The following is a 15,414-nucleotide window of genomic DNA, read 5'->3' on the forward strand; positions in this document are numbered from 1 at the left end:
GTCCTCAAGGTTCATCCACATTATCATATGTTTCAAGACATCATTTTGTCTAAATGCTGCATAATATTCCATCATATATATATATATATGTATGTATGTATATACCACATTTTGTTTATCCACTCATCTGTTGATGGGCACCTGGATGCTTCCATCTTTTGACAATTGTGAATAATGTCACTGTGAACTTCAGTGTGCAAATGTCTGTTCATGTAACTGCCTTCAACTTTTCTGGATATCTACTGAGTATTGGAATTGCTGGGTCGTAGGGTAACTCAACATTTAGTTTTCTGAGGAATTGCCAAAATGACTCCCACAGTAGCTGAACCTTTTGCAATCCGACAGTGAATAAGTATTCCAATTTCCCCACATTCTCTCCAACATTTATAGTTTCCTGTTTGTTTAACAGCAGCCATTCTTATAGGTGTGAGGTGATATCACATTGTCATCTTAATTTGCATTTCCCTTATAGTCAATGAAGATGAGCAGCTCTTCATGTGTTTCTTAACCATGTGTATTTGTTCTTCAGAAAAGTGCCTATTCATTTCCTCTGCCCATTTTATAATTGGGTTGTTTATTCTTTTGTTGTTTAGCTATAATTTCTTTATGTACACAGGATATCAAGCCTTTAACTGATATGTAGTTTCAAATATTTTCTCCCATTGAGTTGGCTGCCTGTTCACCTTTTAACAAATCCTTGGGGGCACAAAAGCCCTCGATCTTAAGAAGTTCCCATTTTTCTGTTTTCTTTCACAGCTTGTGCTTTAGGTGCAAAGTTTTCTAGACCTTGAAGATGTTTCCCTAGGATTTTTTTCTATAGGTTTTACAGTACTGACTCTTACATTTAAGTCTTTGATCCATTTTGAATTAATTTTTGTATAAGGTTCAAGGTAGGGGACCTCTTTTGTTCTTTTGGCTATTGAAATCCAGTTCTTCCATGCCCCATTAATTGGAAAAACTATTCTGTAACAATTCAGTGGATTTGGGGGCCTTATTGAAGGTCAAATGACCATAAATTTCGTGGACAATATTGATTCTATTCCACTGGTCAGTCCTGTCTTTGTGCCAGTACCGTGCTGTTTGACCACTGTGGCTTTATTGTAAGCTTTAAAGTCAGGAAGTGATAAACCTCCCAGTTTCCTCTTCTTTTTAGAATACCTTTAATTATTCATGGTCTCGTTCCCTTTCATATCAATGTGATAACCCGTTTTTCCAAGTCTGAAGTAAGTTGTTGGGATTTTTAATGGTGTTGCATTGAATCTGTAGATCAGTTTGGGGAGAATTGACATCTTGATATTTCATCTTCCTATATATGAGCATGGAATATCTTTCCATCTATTTAGGTCATTTTAACATTTATTTTAGCTTATTTCTGGATACATAATTCTTCTGGTCGCTATTTTGAATGGATTTTTTTTCCTTAGTTGTCACCACAGGTCATTGCTTCTGAATAAAAACATTACTGATTTTTTACATTAATCTTGTTACCCTGCCACTTTGCTGAATTTGTTTATTAGCTGAAGTAATTTTGCTATAGATTTCTCAGGGTTATCTATGTATATGATCATGTCATCTGCAAATAATGAAAGTTTTACTTCTTCCTTTCCTATTTGTATGCCTTTTATTTCTTTCTCCTGTCTAATTGCTCCAGCTAGTTCTTTCAGTACAATGTTGAATAATAGTGGTGACAATGGGCATCCTCATCTCATCTCCAATCTCAAAGGGAATGCTTTCAGTTTCTCACCATTAAGTACAATGCTGGCTATGAGTTTTCACATATGCCTTTTATGATTTTAAGAATGTGACCTTCGATACCTAACTTCTGAAGTATATTGAAAATTTTCAGCATCAATTAAGATTTTCATGTGATTTTCCCTTTTGATTTGTTAATGTGTTGTATTACATTGATTGTTTTTCTTATGTTGAGCCACCCTTCCATTCCTGGTATGAATCCCACTTCACCATGATGTATAGTTATTTTAATGTTGTGCTGGATACAATTTGCTTGCATTTTATTAAGAATTTTTGCATCTATGTTCATTGGAGAGATTGTGAGTAGTTTTCTTTCCTTGTAGCATCTTTACCCGGTTTTGGTATTAGAGTGATGTTAGCTTCATAAAATGAGTTTGGTAGCTTTCCTTTTTCTTCAAATTTTTTGAAGTGTTTAAACAGGACTGACATTAGTTCTTTTTGAAAGGTTTGATGAAATTGTCCTTTTAAGCCATCTGGTCCTGAGCTTTATTGTGTGGGAAAATTTTTGAAGAATGTTTGGGTCTCTTTACTTGAAATTGGTTTGTTGAGATCTTCTATTTCTCCTTGAGTCAATGTAGGTAATGCATGTCTTTCTAGGAATTTGTCCATTTCATATAAATTGTCTAAGTTGTTGGCATATAGTTGTTCATAATATTCTCTTGTTGATTTTTTAAATTTCTTCATTATCTGTGGTGACAACCCCTTCTCATTTCTGATTTTGTTTATTTTTGTCCTCTCTCTTTTCTTCTTTGTTAGTCTGCCTAGGGGACCATCAATATTATTCATTTTCTCAAAGAACCAACTTTTAGTTTCATTGATTCTTTCTATTGGTTTATTGTTCTCCAGTTTATTTACTCCAATAATATATATATATATATAGTCAAAGAAGACTTTAATCTTTATTATTTCTCTTCTTTTATTTTCTTTGAGGTTAGTATGCTGTTCTTTGCCTAAATTCTCCAGGGGCACAGTTAAATACTCAAGTTTTGCTCATTCTTGTTTTTTAATATAGGCATTTAGGGCAATAAATTTCCCTCTCAGAACTGCCTTTGCCACATGTTGTATTCTCATTATCATTGGTCTCCAGATGTTTACTGATTTCTCTAGCAATTTCTCCCTTGACCCACTGATTATTTAATAGTGTGTTGTTTAATCCCCATGTATTTGTGAAAGCTCTGGTTCTTTGGTGATTATTAATTTCTAACTTTATTCTGCTGTGATCAGAGAAAGTGCTTTGGATAATTTCAATCTTATTAAATTTATAGAGACTCAGTTTATGTCCCAGTATATGATCTATCCTGGAGAACCTTCCATGTGTGCTAGAGAATAACATTTATCCTGATGTTTTTGGATGTAATGATCTATATATGTCTATTAAATCAATTCATTTATCTTATTGTTTAGGCTCTCTATTTCATTGTTGGTCCTCTGTGTGGTTGTTCTGTCTATAGTGGAGAGCAGTGTATTGAAATCTCCCACTATTACTCCTGATTTATTTATAGCTCCCTTCAGTGTTTCCAATATGTGCCTCATGAACTTTGGAGCTCCTTGATTGGGAGCATACACATTTATGATTGTTATTTCTTCCTGGTGAATTGTCTCTTTTATTAATATGTAGTGCCCTTCTTTGTCTCTTATGACATCTTTACATTTCAAGTCCATTTTGTCTGCTATTAGTATAGTTACTCCTGCTTTCTTTTAGTTACAGTTTGCATAGAAGGTCTTTTACCATCCTTTCACTTTCAATCTAACTGTGTCCTTGACTCTAAGATGCATCTCCTGTAAACCCAATATAGATGGACTATGTGTTTTGATCCATTCTGTCAACCTGTATCTTTTAATTGGTGAGTTTAGCTCATTAACATTCAAAGTAATTACTGTAAAAGCAGTTCTTGATTCTACCATCTTGTTCTTTAGTTTTTATTTGTCAGATCTATATATTATTTTCCTTTAAATTATCTTTGCTCATATTCTTCAATTCTATGCCCTCCTCTGGACTCCCCCACCTGTATTGTTTTATCAGCTGGCTGTGTTCTACTTCTTGTAGGGATGGTCTCTTGTTGACTAGTTCTCTAAATCTTTCTTTGTCTTTGAATATTTTAATTTCTCCTTCAATTTTGAAGGATAACTTGGCTGGAAAAAGAATTCTTGGATGAAAGCCTTTCTCATTCAGGATCTTAAAATCATCATACAACTGCCTTCTTGCTTCAATGGTGCCTGTTGAGTAATCTGAAGTCAGTCTTAGGTGTTTTCCCTTCTATGTAGTAGATTGCTTTCCTCATGCTGCTTTCAGAACTTTCTGTTTCTCTTCACACCTGAAAGTCTGATTAGTATGTGTCTTGGAATAAGCCTGTTTGGATTTATTCTATTTGGAGTTTGCTGGGCCTCTTTGATTTGCATATTTGTGTCTTATATAAGGGTTGGGAAGTTTTCTCCAATTATGCTTTCAAGTAACTTTCCCAATCCTTTACTCCTTTCTTCTCTTGTGACACCAATAATTCTCATATTTATGCACCTCTTGTCCATCATATCCATAAAATCCTGTTGCATTTTCCCATCATTTTTCCATTTGTTCTTTTGTGTGCCCTAGTTCTATTGTTCTATCTTCTAGCTCCTTTATTCTTCCTTCTACTTCTTTAAATCTGTTATTGTGTGTCTCCAGTATATTTTTTATTTGGTATATTGTATCTCCCATTTCTTTGAAATCTGCCATTTTTCCATTTAACCTACTGAATTCTTCTTGTTTTTTTATACATGGGCAGGCACCAGGAATCAAACCCGGGTCCTCAGGCATGGCAGGCAAGCATTCTTACCTGCTGAGCCACCGTGGCCCTGAATTCTTCTTTATGTTCTTCTAGTGTATTCATGATATCCTTTATTTCTTTATAAATATCCTTGAGTTTTTGTTTCATATTTTGTGTCCCCTCTGAAATTTTAATTTGATTTTTGGCTGGGCCATTCTTCTTGGATTTTCATGTGCTTTGTGAATTTCTGTTGTGTTCAGGGCATTTAATTATCTTGATATGGTTACTTTGCAAGTTGGTTTCCTTCACTCTTCTGAAATTTTGTGTTTATTTAGCTTTTCCTGAATGTTTCCTTTTCCACTTTTTTAGCCAGTTTTTCTCTGCCCAATCAAGGTCTGGATCTCATGTAGGAGATACAGCTAAACTTGAGGGTCTATTATAAGCTAGGTAGGGAGACACAAGTACTCCAGTGGCAGAACGTGTATTTACCATGCAGGATTTCCAGGCTGGACACCCAGCCCCATCTGGTCAGCAGATGTCATGCTCAAGTCTCCTCTTCCCTTAGCTCTGCCCCTCCAGGCAGGAGCACCTCCAAGTTGATGTCCTCAGCAGGGGGGCTGCTCTGCCAGGGGTCTCTGCTGGGGGGACTGGTGAGCTGACCAGCACATGGGAGATCCACAGCACTGATGGGCCTGCCAGACACCATGGATGTGGGCTGGCTTTTCCCACACCTGACCAAGTGATCACTCTTCCCACCCTGAGGCTTGCCCTGCAGTACATTGTTGCTGGCCTCCAGGCTCCTTACAGGCTCTGTCCACAGCAACCACGTGGGGAGGGTTCTCCAGCTGACAGCTGTGCAGGCTGGAGCCAAGGGTCAGTTCCCTCCTATTATACCTCCCTAGGGCACCACAGCCTACCTGGTGGTGATCCCAGTCAGCTGACTCACTTGCTTTCCCCTGATTCTTCTCCCCAAAACTGCCTAAACACCATCCTAGACTACTCACACCCCAGGATCTCCAGTCCTGGGCATCTTCTCCCCATCTTCTACCTTGTTTCACAGAGCAAGGGTGAACTCATTCCACTCCATTCTCCCATCTTCCTCCTTGTCATTTTTGAAGGGTAGTTTTGCTGGATAGGCAGTTTTTCTCTTTCAATACTTAAACTACATTGTCCCTCTGCTTTCTTTCCTCCATGGGGTTTTGGATGAGAAATAAGCACTTAATCTGATTGAAGATCTCTTACAAGGGATGAAACATTTCTCTATTGCTCTATTCAGATTTCTCTACATCTGGCAATTGGAATTTTGATTATTATGTTTCCTGGTATAAGTCTATTTTGGTATATTTGGAGTTCATTGGACTCCCTTGGTGTAAATATTCATGTATTTTGTCAATTTTCATTAGTTTTTTGGCCATTATTTCTTAAAATGTTCTTCATTTCTATTTGTAAGAAGCTGATCACTAATTTCAGTTTACATTCAAGGGGAGGGAAATTAGCTTACTCTTTTGAAGGAAGTGGTATCAAAAATGTGTGGACATATATTTATACTGTAGAGTATTTTTTACTTTATCCTTTTCTTATTTGTCACATGTTCAATTGTATCTCCCAAGGGGCCATGTTTTGGTCCTAGCCATGGGTTCTATGAATGTGATGTCATTTAAGGGTGGGGTTTGTGAGTGTGTGATTGGCTGGAGTGAAGCCAGACTGGATTGGGGTGGGCATTAATCCAATATGACTGAGGTCCTTATAAAAAGAAAAGACACAGGAAAGGAACCAAGGGACAAGGCCATGTGAGGGTGGAGGAGGCAAAGTGATGCACCTACAAACCAAGTAATACTGGCAGGTGCCAAGAAAGGTTTGAAGAGGCAAACAAGAAATTGTCTCAATTGCTAGTTGTAACAAAATACCACAAGCTGCATGGTTTAAAACAACAAAAATGTGTTATTTCACAGTTCTGGAGGCTAAAAGTCTGAAATCAAGGAAAGAATCCTTCCTTGTCTCTTCTGGCTTCTGGTGCTTGCCAGCAATCTTTGGCATTCTCTGCTCTGTCACCATGTGGCATTCTCCTCTGTGTCCTATTCCCCCTTTCTTAGAAAGAAGAGAAGACTTCTTGTTCTAGTCATCTTAGGTTGGGTTATTCCTAGTCAAGTTGGCCTTATTTTAGTTGATCACATATTCAAAGACCTTATTTCCAGAGATGGTCAAATTCACTGGGCCATAAGTTGGGACCAGAATGTGTATTTTGGGAGAATATAATTCAGTCCACAATGTTATTATAATGAAAATTTAACAAAAACTTAAATTCTAGTAATGGGTAATTTATCCTATCTTAAATATTTCTCCCAAATTTCTCAACACACTTAACAGTCCTGGATGTCCTGAAAACCTTTTTTCATCATTTTATTGCTTTTCAACATTTAAGTCTATTCTTTTTTGCAGCATAAATTCAGAAGTGGTAAGATATACAGTTACCTTCATGTAATTGATTGTGAGGTTTTCCTAACAGGATTTTGGATTTTTAAAACAATTTATCTCTGTAGCCTCAGAGATTAACATTGTGCTTGTCATTTGGTAGATACTCCATAATGATTATTGAATAAATAAATGAAACATCTAAAAAAAGCAATTGTTTCCAGAATTCTACAACCTCCAGATGGACTCCTAAGACATATGAATCCTGAAACCCAGACTATCCATAATATCAACTACTTCCATCACCCTATCTCATATTATTGACAGGCCTGTCCAATATGAAGAAGTTAGACTGAGAATAGTCCAAATGCCCCTAAAGATTGGGAGAAAGATCAAAGAAGGATGTGGAGTTATAATGAGAGGATAAAATTTAACAAGTAAGAGTCCTGAATCTTTATATTGATATTTCTTTTAGTCTCCAGTGTCTTGGAGCAGGTAGAAGGAAAAACCTAAAATGTAGAACTATAACCCATACCAAATTCTGAAATCTGTTCTATAACTAACTGTTGTGGTGTGCTTTGAAATTTATTGCTTTTTTGTATATATGTTGTTTTTCATAATAGAAAATAAATTGGCAAAAATATAAATGTTCTTTCTGACCTTTTCTCTTATTCTGATCTTTCTAGGACTCTCTTAATGAGTATTTTTATACACTTCATGTTTTTCCCCCACAGGTCCTTTAGCCTCTGCTTATTTTTTTTCATCCTTTTCTCTCTGTTTATCAATGTGTATGATTTTAATTATTCTTGATTCTAGTACTTGATTCTTTCTTCTGCCTGTTCAAATATGCTGCTGAACCCCTATAGTGGATTTTTACTCTCTGTTATTGTGCTTTTCACACCTCAAAGTTATTTCTTTTTTACAATTTCTAATACTGCCTTTGTTCATGCAGTCTTCTTTTTAAATTTATTAATTAAAAAATTAACAAATGTAATGAAACATTAATATAATCAGTAATTCACAATATCATCACTTAGTTACATATTCATCATTTCTTAGAACATTTGCATCCATTCAGAAAAAGAAATAAAAAGACAACAGAAGAAAAGCAAAATGAAAACAGAAGAAAAAAAAAAGATTCTATCTACCATACCCCTTACCCCTCACTTTCACTGATCACTAGCATTTCAAACTAAATTTATTTTAAAATTTGTTCCCCCTATTATTTATTTTTATTTCATATGTTCTACTGGTTTGTTGACAAAGTAGACAAAAGGAGCATCAGACACAAGGTTTTCAAAATCATACAGTCACACTGTAAAAGCTATATCATTATTCAAGCATCCTCAAGAAACAGGGCTACTGGAACACAGCTCTATATTTTCAGGCAGTTCCCTCCAGCCTCTCCTTTACATCTTGAATAACAAGGTGATATCTACACAATGCGTAAGAATAACCTCCAGGCTAACTTCTTGACTCTGGAATCTCTCAGCCATTGACACTTTGTCTCATTTCACTCTTCCCCCTTTTGGTTGAAAAGATTTTCTCAATACCTTGATGCTAAGTCTCAGCTCATTCTAGGGTTTTTCTCAATCCCATGATGCTGAGTCTTAGCTCATTCTAGGATTCTGTCCCACATTGCCAGGAAGGTCCACACCCCTGGGGGTCATGTCCCACCTAGACAGGGGGAGGGTGGTGAGATTGTTTGTTGTGTTGGCTGGAGAGAGAGGCTACATCTGAGCAACAAAAGAGGCACTCTTGGGGGTGACTCTTAGGCCAAAATTTTAAGTAGACTTGACCTATCCTTTGTGGGGTTAAGTTTCACATGAGCAAACCCCAAGAATGGGGTCTCAGTCTATAGCTTTGGTTGTCCACACTGCTTGTGAGAATATCAAGAATTCAACCTGGGGAAGTTGAGTTTCTCCCCATTCTCACCATTTCCCAAAGGGGGCTTTGCAAATACTTTTCCACTCACTGATCTAATCACTCTGGGATTCATTGGGACATCACTCTGGACAAACCAACAAAATCTCACATCCTACCTGAGATTCCAAGTACTTATGGTGTTCAATAAAACTATCTACATAAGTTATATTAGGAAATGCACTAGTCAAAATATAAATTTTGTAACAAATAAACATTTTTTGCTTTAGTCTCACACATAAGGTGACATTTTAAAATATTAATTACATCTATTTTCAGGACCCTGCAGTAATGACATTCCTTTCTTCTTCCTCATGCAAAAACATTTTAAAAATTTGTACACTTAGTCACTATTATTAAACGCTCTAGGCATTCCTAGATTATACTATCTCAATCTTTAACATCTATCTTTCTTTCTGATTTCATTTATGCCCCCAGCCCTCCTCCCTCTATCATTCTCACATGCAGCTTCATCCAGTGTTTTAATATAATTGTATTACAGTTAGGTAGTATTGTGCTGTCCATTTCTGAGTTTTTGTATTCAGTCTTGTTGCACAGTCTGTATCCCTTCACTCCACCTACTCAATATCTTACCTTATTTCTATCTCCTGATAGTCTCTGTTACCAATGAAGTATTTCAAGTTTAGTCACTAATGTCAGTTCATATCAGTGAGACCATACAGTATTTGTGCTTTAGTTTTTGGCTAATCTCACTCAGCATAATGTCTTCAAGGTCCATCCATGTGGTTGCATACTTCATAACTTTACTCTGTCTTACAGCTGCATAATATTTCATCATATGTGTATACCACAGTTTGTTTAACCACTCATCTGTTGATGGACATTTTGGATGTTTCCATCTTTTTGCAATTGTAAATAATGCTGCTATAAACATTGGTGTGCAAATGTCCGTTTGTGTCTTTGCCCTTATGTCCTTTGAGTAGATACCCAACAATGGTATTGCTGGGTCATATGGGAATTCTATATTCAGCTTTTTGAGGAACCGACAAATTGCCTTCCACAGCGGTTGCACCATTTGACATTCCCACCAACAATGAATAAGTGTGCCTGTTTCTCCATATCCTCTCCAGCACTTGTCACTTTCTGTTTTGTTGATAATGGCCATTCTGGTGGGTGTGAGATGATATCTCATTTTGGTTTTGATTTGCATTTCTGTAATAGACGGAGAAGTTGAGCATATCATCATGTGCCTTTTGGCCATTTGTAGTTCCTCTTCTGAGAAGTGTCTGTTCAAGTCTTTCTCCCCTTTTTGTAACTGGATTGGCTGTCTTTTTGTTGTTGACTTGAACAATCTCTTTATAAATTCTGGATACTAGACCTTTATCTGATATGTCATTTCCAAATATTGTCTCTCATTGTGTTCACTGTCTTTTTACTTTCTTGATGAAGTTCTTTGATGCACAAAAGTGTTTAATTTTGAGGAGCTCCCATTTCTTTCTTTCTTTCTTCAGTGCTCTTGCTTTGGGTGTAAGGTCTATAAAACCTCCTCCAAGTGTTAGATTTATAAGATATTTCCCTATATTTTCCTCTAACTGTTTTATGGTCTTAGTCCTAATGTTTAGATCTTTGATCCATTTTGAGTTAACTTTTGTATAGGGTGTGAGATACGGGTCCTCTTTCAATCTTTTGCATATGGATATCCAGTTCTCTAGGCACCATTTATTGAAGAGACTTTTCTGTCCCAGGTGAGTTGACTTGACTACCTTATCAAAGATCAAATGTCCATAGATGATGGGGTTTATATCTGAACACTCTATTTGATTCCATTGATCAATATATCTATCTTTATGCCAGTAGCATGCTGTTTTGACCACTGTAGCTTCATAATATGCCTGAAAGTCAGGCAGTGTGAGACCTCCAGTTTTGTTTTTTTTCCTCAGGATACTTTTAGCAATTTGGGGCACCCTGCCCTTCCAGATAAATTTGCTTATTGGTTTTTCTATTTCTGAAAAGTCAGGTGTTGGGATTTTGATTTGGTATTGCATTGAATCTGTAAATCAATTTAGGTGGAATTGACATCTTAACTATATTTAGTCTTCCAATCCATGAATACAGTATGCCTTTTCATCTATTTAGGTCTTCTATGATTTCTTTTAACAATTTCTTGTAGTTTTCTTTGTATAGGTTTTTTGTCTTTTTAGTTAAATTTATTCCTAAATCTTTTATTCTCTTGGTTGCAATTGTAAATGGAATTCATTTCTTGATTTCCCCCTCAGATTGTTCATTACTAGTGTATAGAAACACTAGAGATTTTTGAGTGTTGATCTTGTAGCCTACCACTTTGCTGTACTTGTTTATTAGCTCTAGTAGTTTTGCTGTGGATTTTTCAGGGTTTTTGACATATAGTATCATATCATCTGCAAACAGTGAGAGTTTGACTTCTTCCTTTCCAATTTTGATGCCTTGTATTTCTTTTTCTTGTCTAATTGCTCTAGCTAGAACTTCCAACACAATGTTGAATGACAGTGGTGATAGTGGATATCCTTGTCTTTTTCCTGATCTTAGCGAGAAAGTTTTCAGTTTTTCCCCATTGAGGATGATATTAGCTGTGGGTTTTTCATATATTCCCTTTAACATTTTAAGGAAGTTCCTTTGTATTCCTACCCTTTGAGGTTTTTTCAATAGGAAAGGATGTTGAATTTTGTCAAATGCCTTTTCATGCATAGTCTTCTTGATTTCCTTCTGTTCTGTGTCCACGTTTTCCTTCAGCCAATTGAACTTATTTAGGAGAATTGAATTGATATCTGATTCATTGTTCTAGTGTCTGTGCTTACTCTGTTCCTTCATTTTTTTTTCTTTTGGAGGAGACACTACATCTTTTTTCTTCATATGTCTTACTGAATCAGTTGCTGAATTCTGGGCATGAATATTTTATTTCTCCCTTTGAAGTAGGATCTTAGTGTAGACTGGTTCTGTGTTGAGTCTTCTTTTCAATGCTTAGCTCAGTTAATAATGAACCTATAGAGCAGACCATGGTGAATAGTTAGGGACTTTTTTGGTATTTCTGAGTCTGCATCTTGTGCTGGCATATACACTAGATTTCAAGAATTACCTAGTATGTGGAAAGTTTTCCCTTAAAAGAAAAGGTTTTATCTACAGCTTCACTTCCTAGGACCTAGGCTGTCTTCTTTGACTATATAATTTATTGGAATAGCTGTGAGTTTACAAAACAGTCATGTATAAAGCACAAGATTCACATAAACCACCCTATCATTAACAGTTTGCATGGTGTGGAAAATTTGTTACAATTAATGATAACATTTTTATAATTGTATGGTTAACTGCAGCTTGTGGTTTAACTTAAGAATCACTGTGTATTTCCATGGATTAATTTTTAATTTTTTTCTATTACTGTACATATGATTTAATATTTTACCCTTTTAACCACATTCAGATATATATCGCAGTGTTGTTAATTATGTATTCAGTGTTGTGCTACCATTCACCACTATCCATAACCAAAATATATCCATCACCCAAGTAGGAATCCTGTATTTATCTTATATGGCTTATTTCACTCAACATAATGTCTTCAAGGTTCATCCATGTTATTGTAAGTATCAGGACTACATTACTTTAGTGGTTGATTATTATTCCATTGTATGTATATACCATTTGTACAAAAAAGCAATGAATTTCAAAGCACACCATAACGATTAGTTATAAAATAGGATTCAGAGTAAGGTTTGGGTTACAGTTCCATAATTTTAGGTGCTGCCTTCTAGCTGCTCCAAGACACTGGAGACTAAAAGAAATATCAATATAATGACTTAGCAGCCATATTCATTTGTTAAATCCTGTGTTATCTCTTATATCTCCACCTCCTCCTTTGATCTTTCTCCCATCTTTTGGGGTATTGGTGCTATGCCTGTTCTAATTTGCTCATGTTGGAAATGGTTGTTGATAACCTGGAATAGGATGATGGCACTAATAATGTTCTGGAGAGGCTTGTCCCTCTGGGTTTCAGGAAATGTGTGGTCTAGGAGCCAATCAGGATGTTCTAGGTTTCAGGAAAGTAATCATAGTGTATAAAACCTTTATAGAATCTTTAGATTAGAACCATAAGTTTTCTTTTCGGTTAGCAGGAGTGGTTTAGGTTTGAGTTTGGCAAACCATATTACGTATCAATATCAAGCTGAAGCTTGTATAAGAGTAGCCTACAAAGTAGACTCTCGAATTTATTTGAACTCTCTTAACATCCTACATTTTCAGGTAGACTTTCACTCCTGGATGACATACCCCACACTGGGGGAAGAGTCATGAGTTTACTTACAGAGTTAGGCTAAGAGAGAGAAAGGCCACATCTGACCAACAAAAGAGGTCCTCTGGAAGTAACTAACTCTGAGACATAATTATAAGTAAGCTTAGGTTCTCTGCTACATAAAGAGGCTTCATGAGAGCAAGCATCAAGGTCAAGAGCTTGGCCTATTTACATGGGAGTACCGAATATTTGACACAATATCAGGGGTTTCCCCAGTGGTAAAGTTTATTAGCTTCATATATTTTCTTCAACCCCTCAGAGACTTTACCAATACTTTTTAATTATATGAAGCTCAAAATACTCTTGGATGTATCTGGGCATTACATTAAGCTATACAGAATTAGAAGCCCTCATTCCCATTCTGGGCTCCATGTGTTTGGGCTGTTTAAAGACAGGTTAAGTTAGATTATGTGCCACATGAAATTAAAATTTTGTACAAAACAAACCTCTTTTTCCTTGTTCTCATAGTGTAGGTGAAATTCTGAAATACAGGTAATGCCTTCCTTATCCATGTATTCTGGTATAACTTGGTTCTAATGCAAAAGGCTTCATTTGTATCTGTAATTGAAGACTGACCACTTTTCAATTTCTTTTCCAGTTGTTGCTTGTGGCAATGAAAAATTTCAGACCTGTAAATTCCTCCTCTAAGTCTTCAATTCACACAGGTACCCAATGTTCCAGGGAAATACCAGGTTATACATATGAAGCACAGCATCTCAAAAATGTAAAAATAACAATTATGGTTCGGGGCTAAATGTGACTGCTATAAGAGCTTAAAATCTAGGCCCCAATTTTCTCATAAGTATTTTCTAAATGAGACCATACAATATTTTATTTATTTCTGGATTATTTTGTATCACATAATGTCCCACAAGTTCATTCACCACAATACAGACCTCATGACATTGTTCTTTTCTTTAGCCACACAATATTTGGTCATATGTATACACCATGGTTTACCATCAACTTCTGAGTCAGTATATCCTTCAGCCACCTATCTTTTGGGTATCATGTATAATGTCCAAAGTCAACAGTCCATGTCTCAAAGTATCCTCACTTAGTGGTATAATCATCAACACTCAATTTAAGACCATTTTCACTGTTTCCAAGGGAAAATTAACCAATAAACTCATGCGCATCAAATAGAAAATCCAAACCTTCCTGTAACTCATGTCATTCCCACCCAAATATTTATCTCTGGTATTGCTGTTGTACTGTTGATGTCTTCATAGCCCATAGCATGCAACAGTAGCTCTCCCCCTATACCCCAATATTATGTATTCTTTGTACAAGATTCATAGCTTTGAAATAGTTCATGCAAGAATTTATTTACATTTGTAGTGTTAATCAGTGGAATACATGGCTCTATACAACCACTTTCCATCATGTTTGCCTTCAATACGACAATATTACTTATAGACCTACTAATTAACTGCTTTCACTTCTATTCATTACCTTACATTTAAGTTCAACCTCATTCGCTAACCATTCACCCATCTCTAGCTTCTGTGTATTTCTAGTTCCTCAATATTTTGTTTTAGAAGCTTTTTGGTTTTTCCAAGGTCATAGAAGCAAAATCATAGAGTATCTATTATTTTGTGCCACTTATTCCATTCAGCATTATGTCCTTTGTTCTAGTTTGCTAGTTGCCAGTATGCAATATACCAGAACTGGAACAGCTTTTTAAAGGGTGAAATTTATTAAGTTGCGAGTTTATAGTTCTAAGGCCATGAAAACATCCCAATTAAAGCAAGTCTATAAAAACGTCCAAATTAAGACACCAAGAAGAGGTTACTTTCACTCAAGAAAGGCCAATAGGGCCGCGGTGGCTCAGCGGGCAAGAGTGCTTGCCTGCCGTGCCGGAGGACCCCGGTTCGATTCCCGGCCCCAGCCCATGTAAAAAACAAACAAACAAACAAAATATAATAAAACAAGAAAATGTTTAAAAATGTTTCCCTTTCTTCCTCCCTTCCTTCCTTCCATCCTTCCTTCCTTCTCTGTCTTTCCTTCCTTTCCTCCCTCTCTCTAAAAAAAAAAAAAAAAAAGAAAGGCCAATAAAGTTCAGGGTTTCTCTCTCAACTGGAAAGGCACATGGCAAATATGGTGATGTCTGCTAGCTTCTTCTCCAGGTCTCTTGCTTCATAAAACTCCCCCAGGGACTTTCATTTCTTCAACTCCAAAGGTCTCTGGCTTCATGGACTCTCCTCGTGGCTCTCTCATCATTCTGGTGGCTCTCTCAAATCTTTTTAAAGGATTCCAGTAAAGTAATGAAGACCAGCTTGGAATTGGTGGAGTCTCCAT

This window comes from Tamandua tetradactyla, chromosome X, assembly GCF_023851605.1.
Source record: "Tamandua tetradactyla isolate mTamTet1 chromosome X, mTamTet1.pri, whole genome shotgun sequence".
NCBI classification, from domain to species: Eukaryota; Metazoa; Chordata; class Mammalia; order Pilosa; family Myrmecophagidae; genus Tamandua; species Tamandua tetradactyla.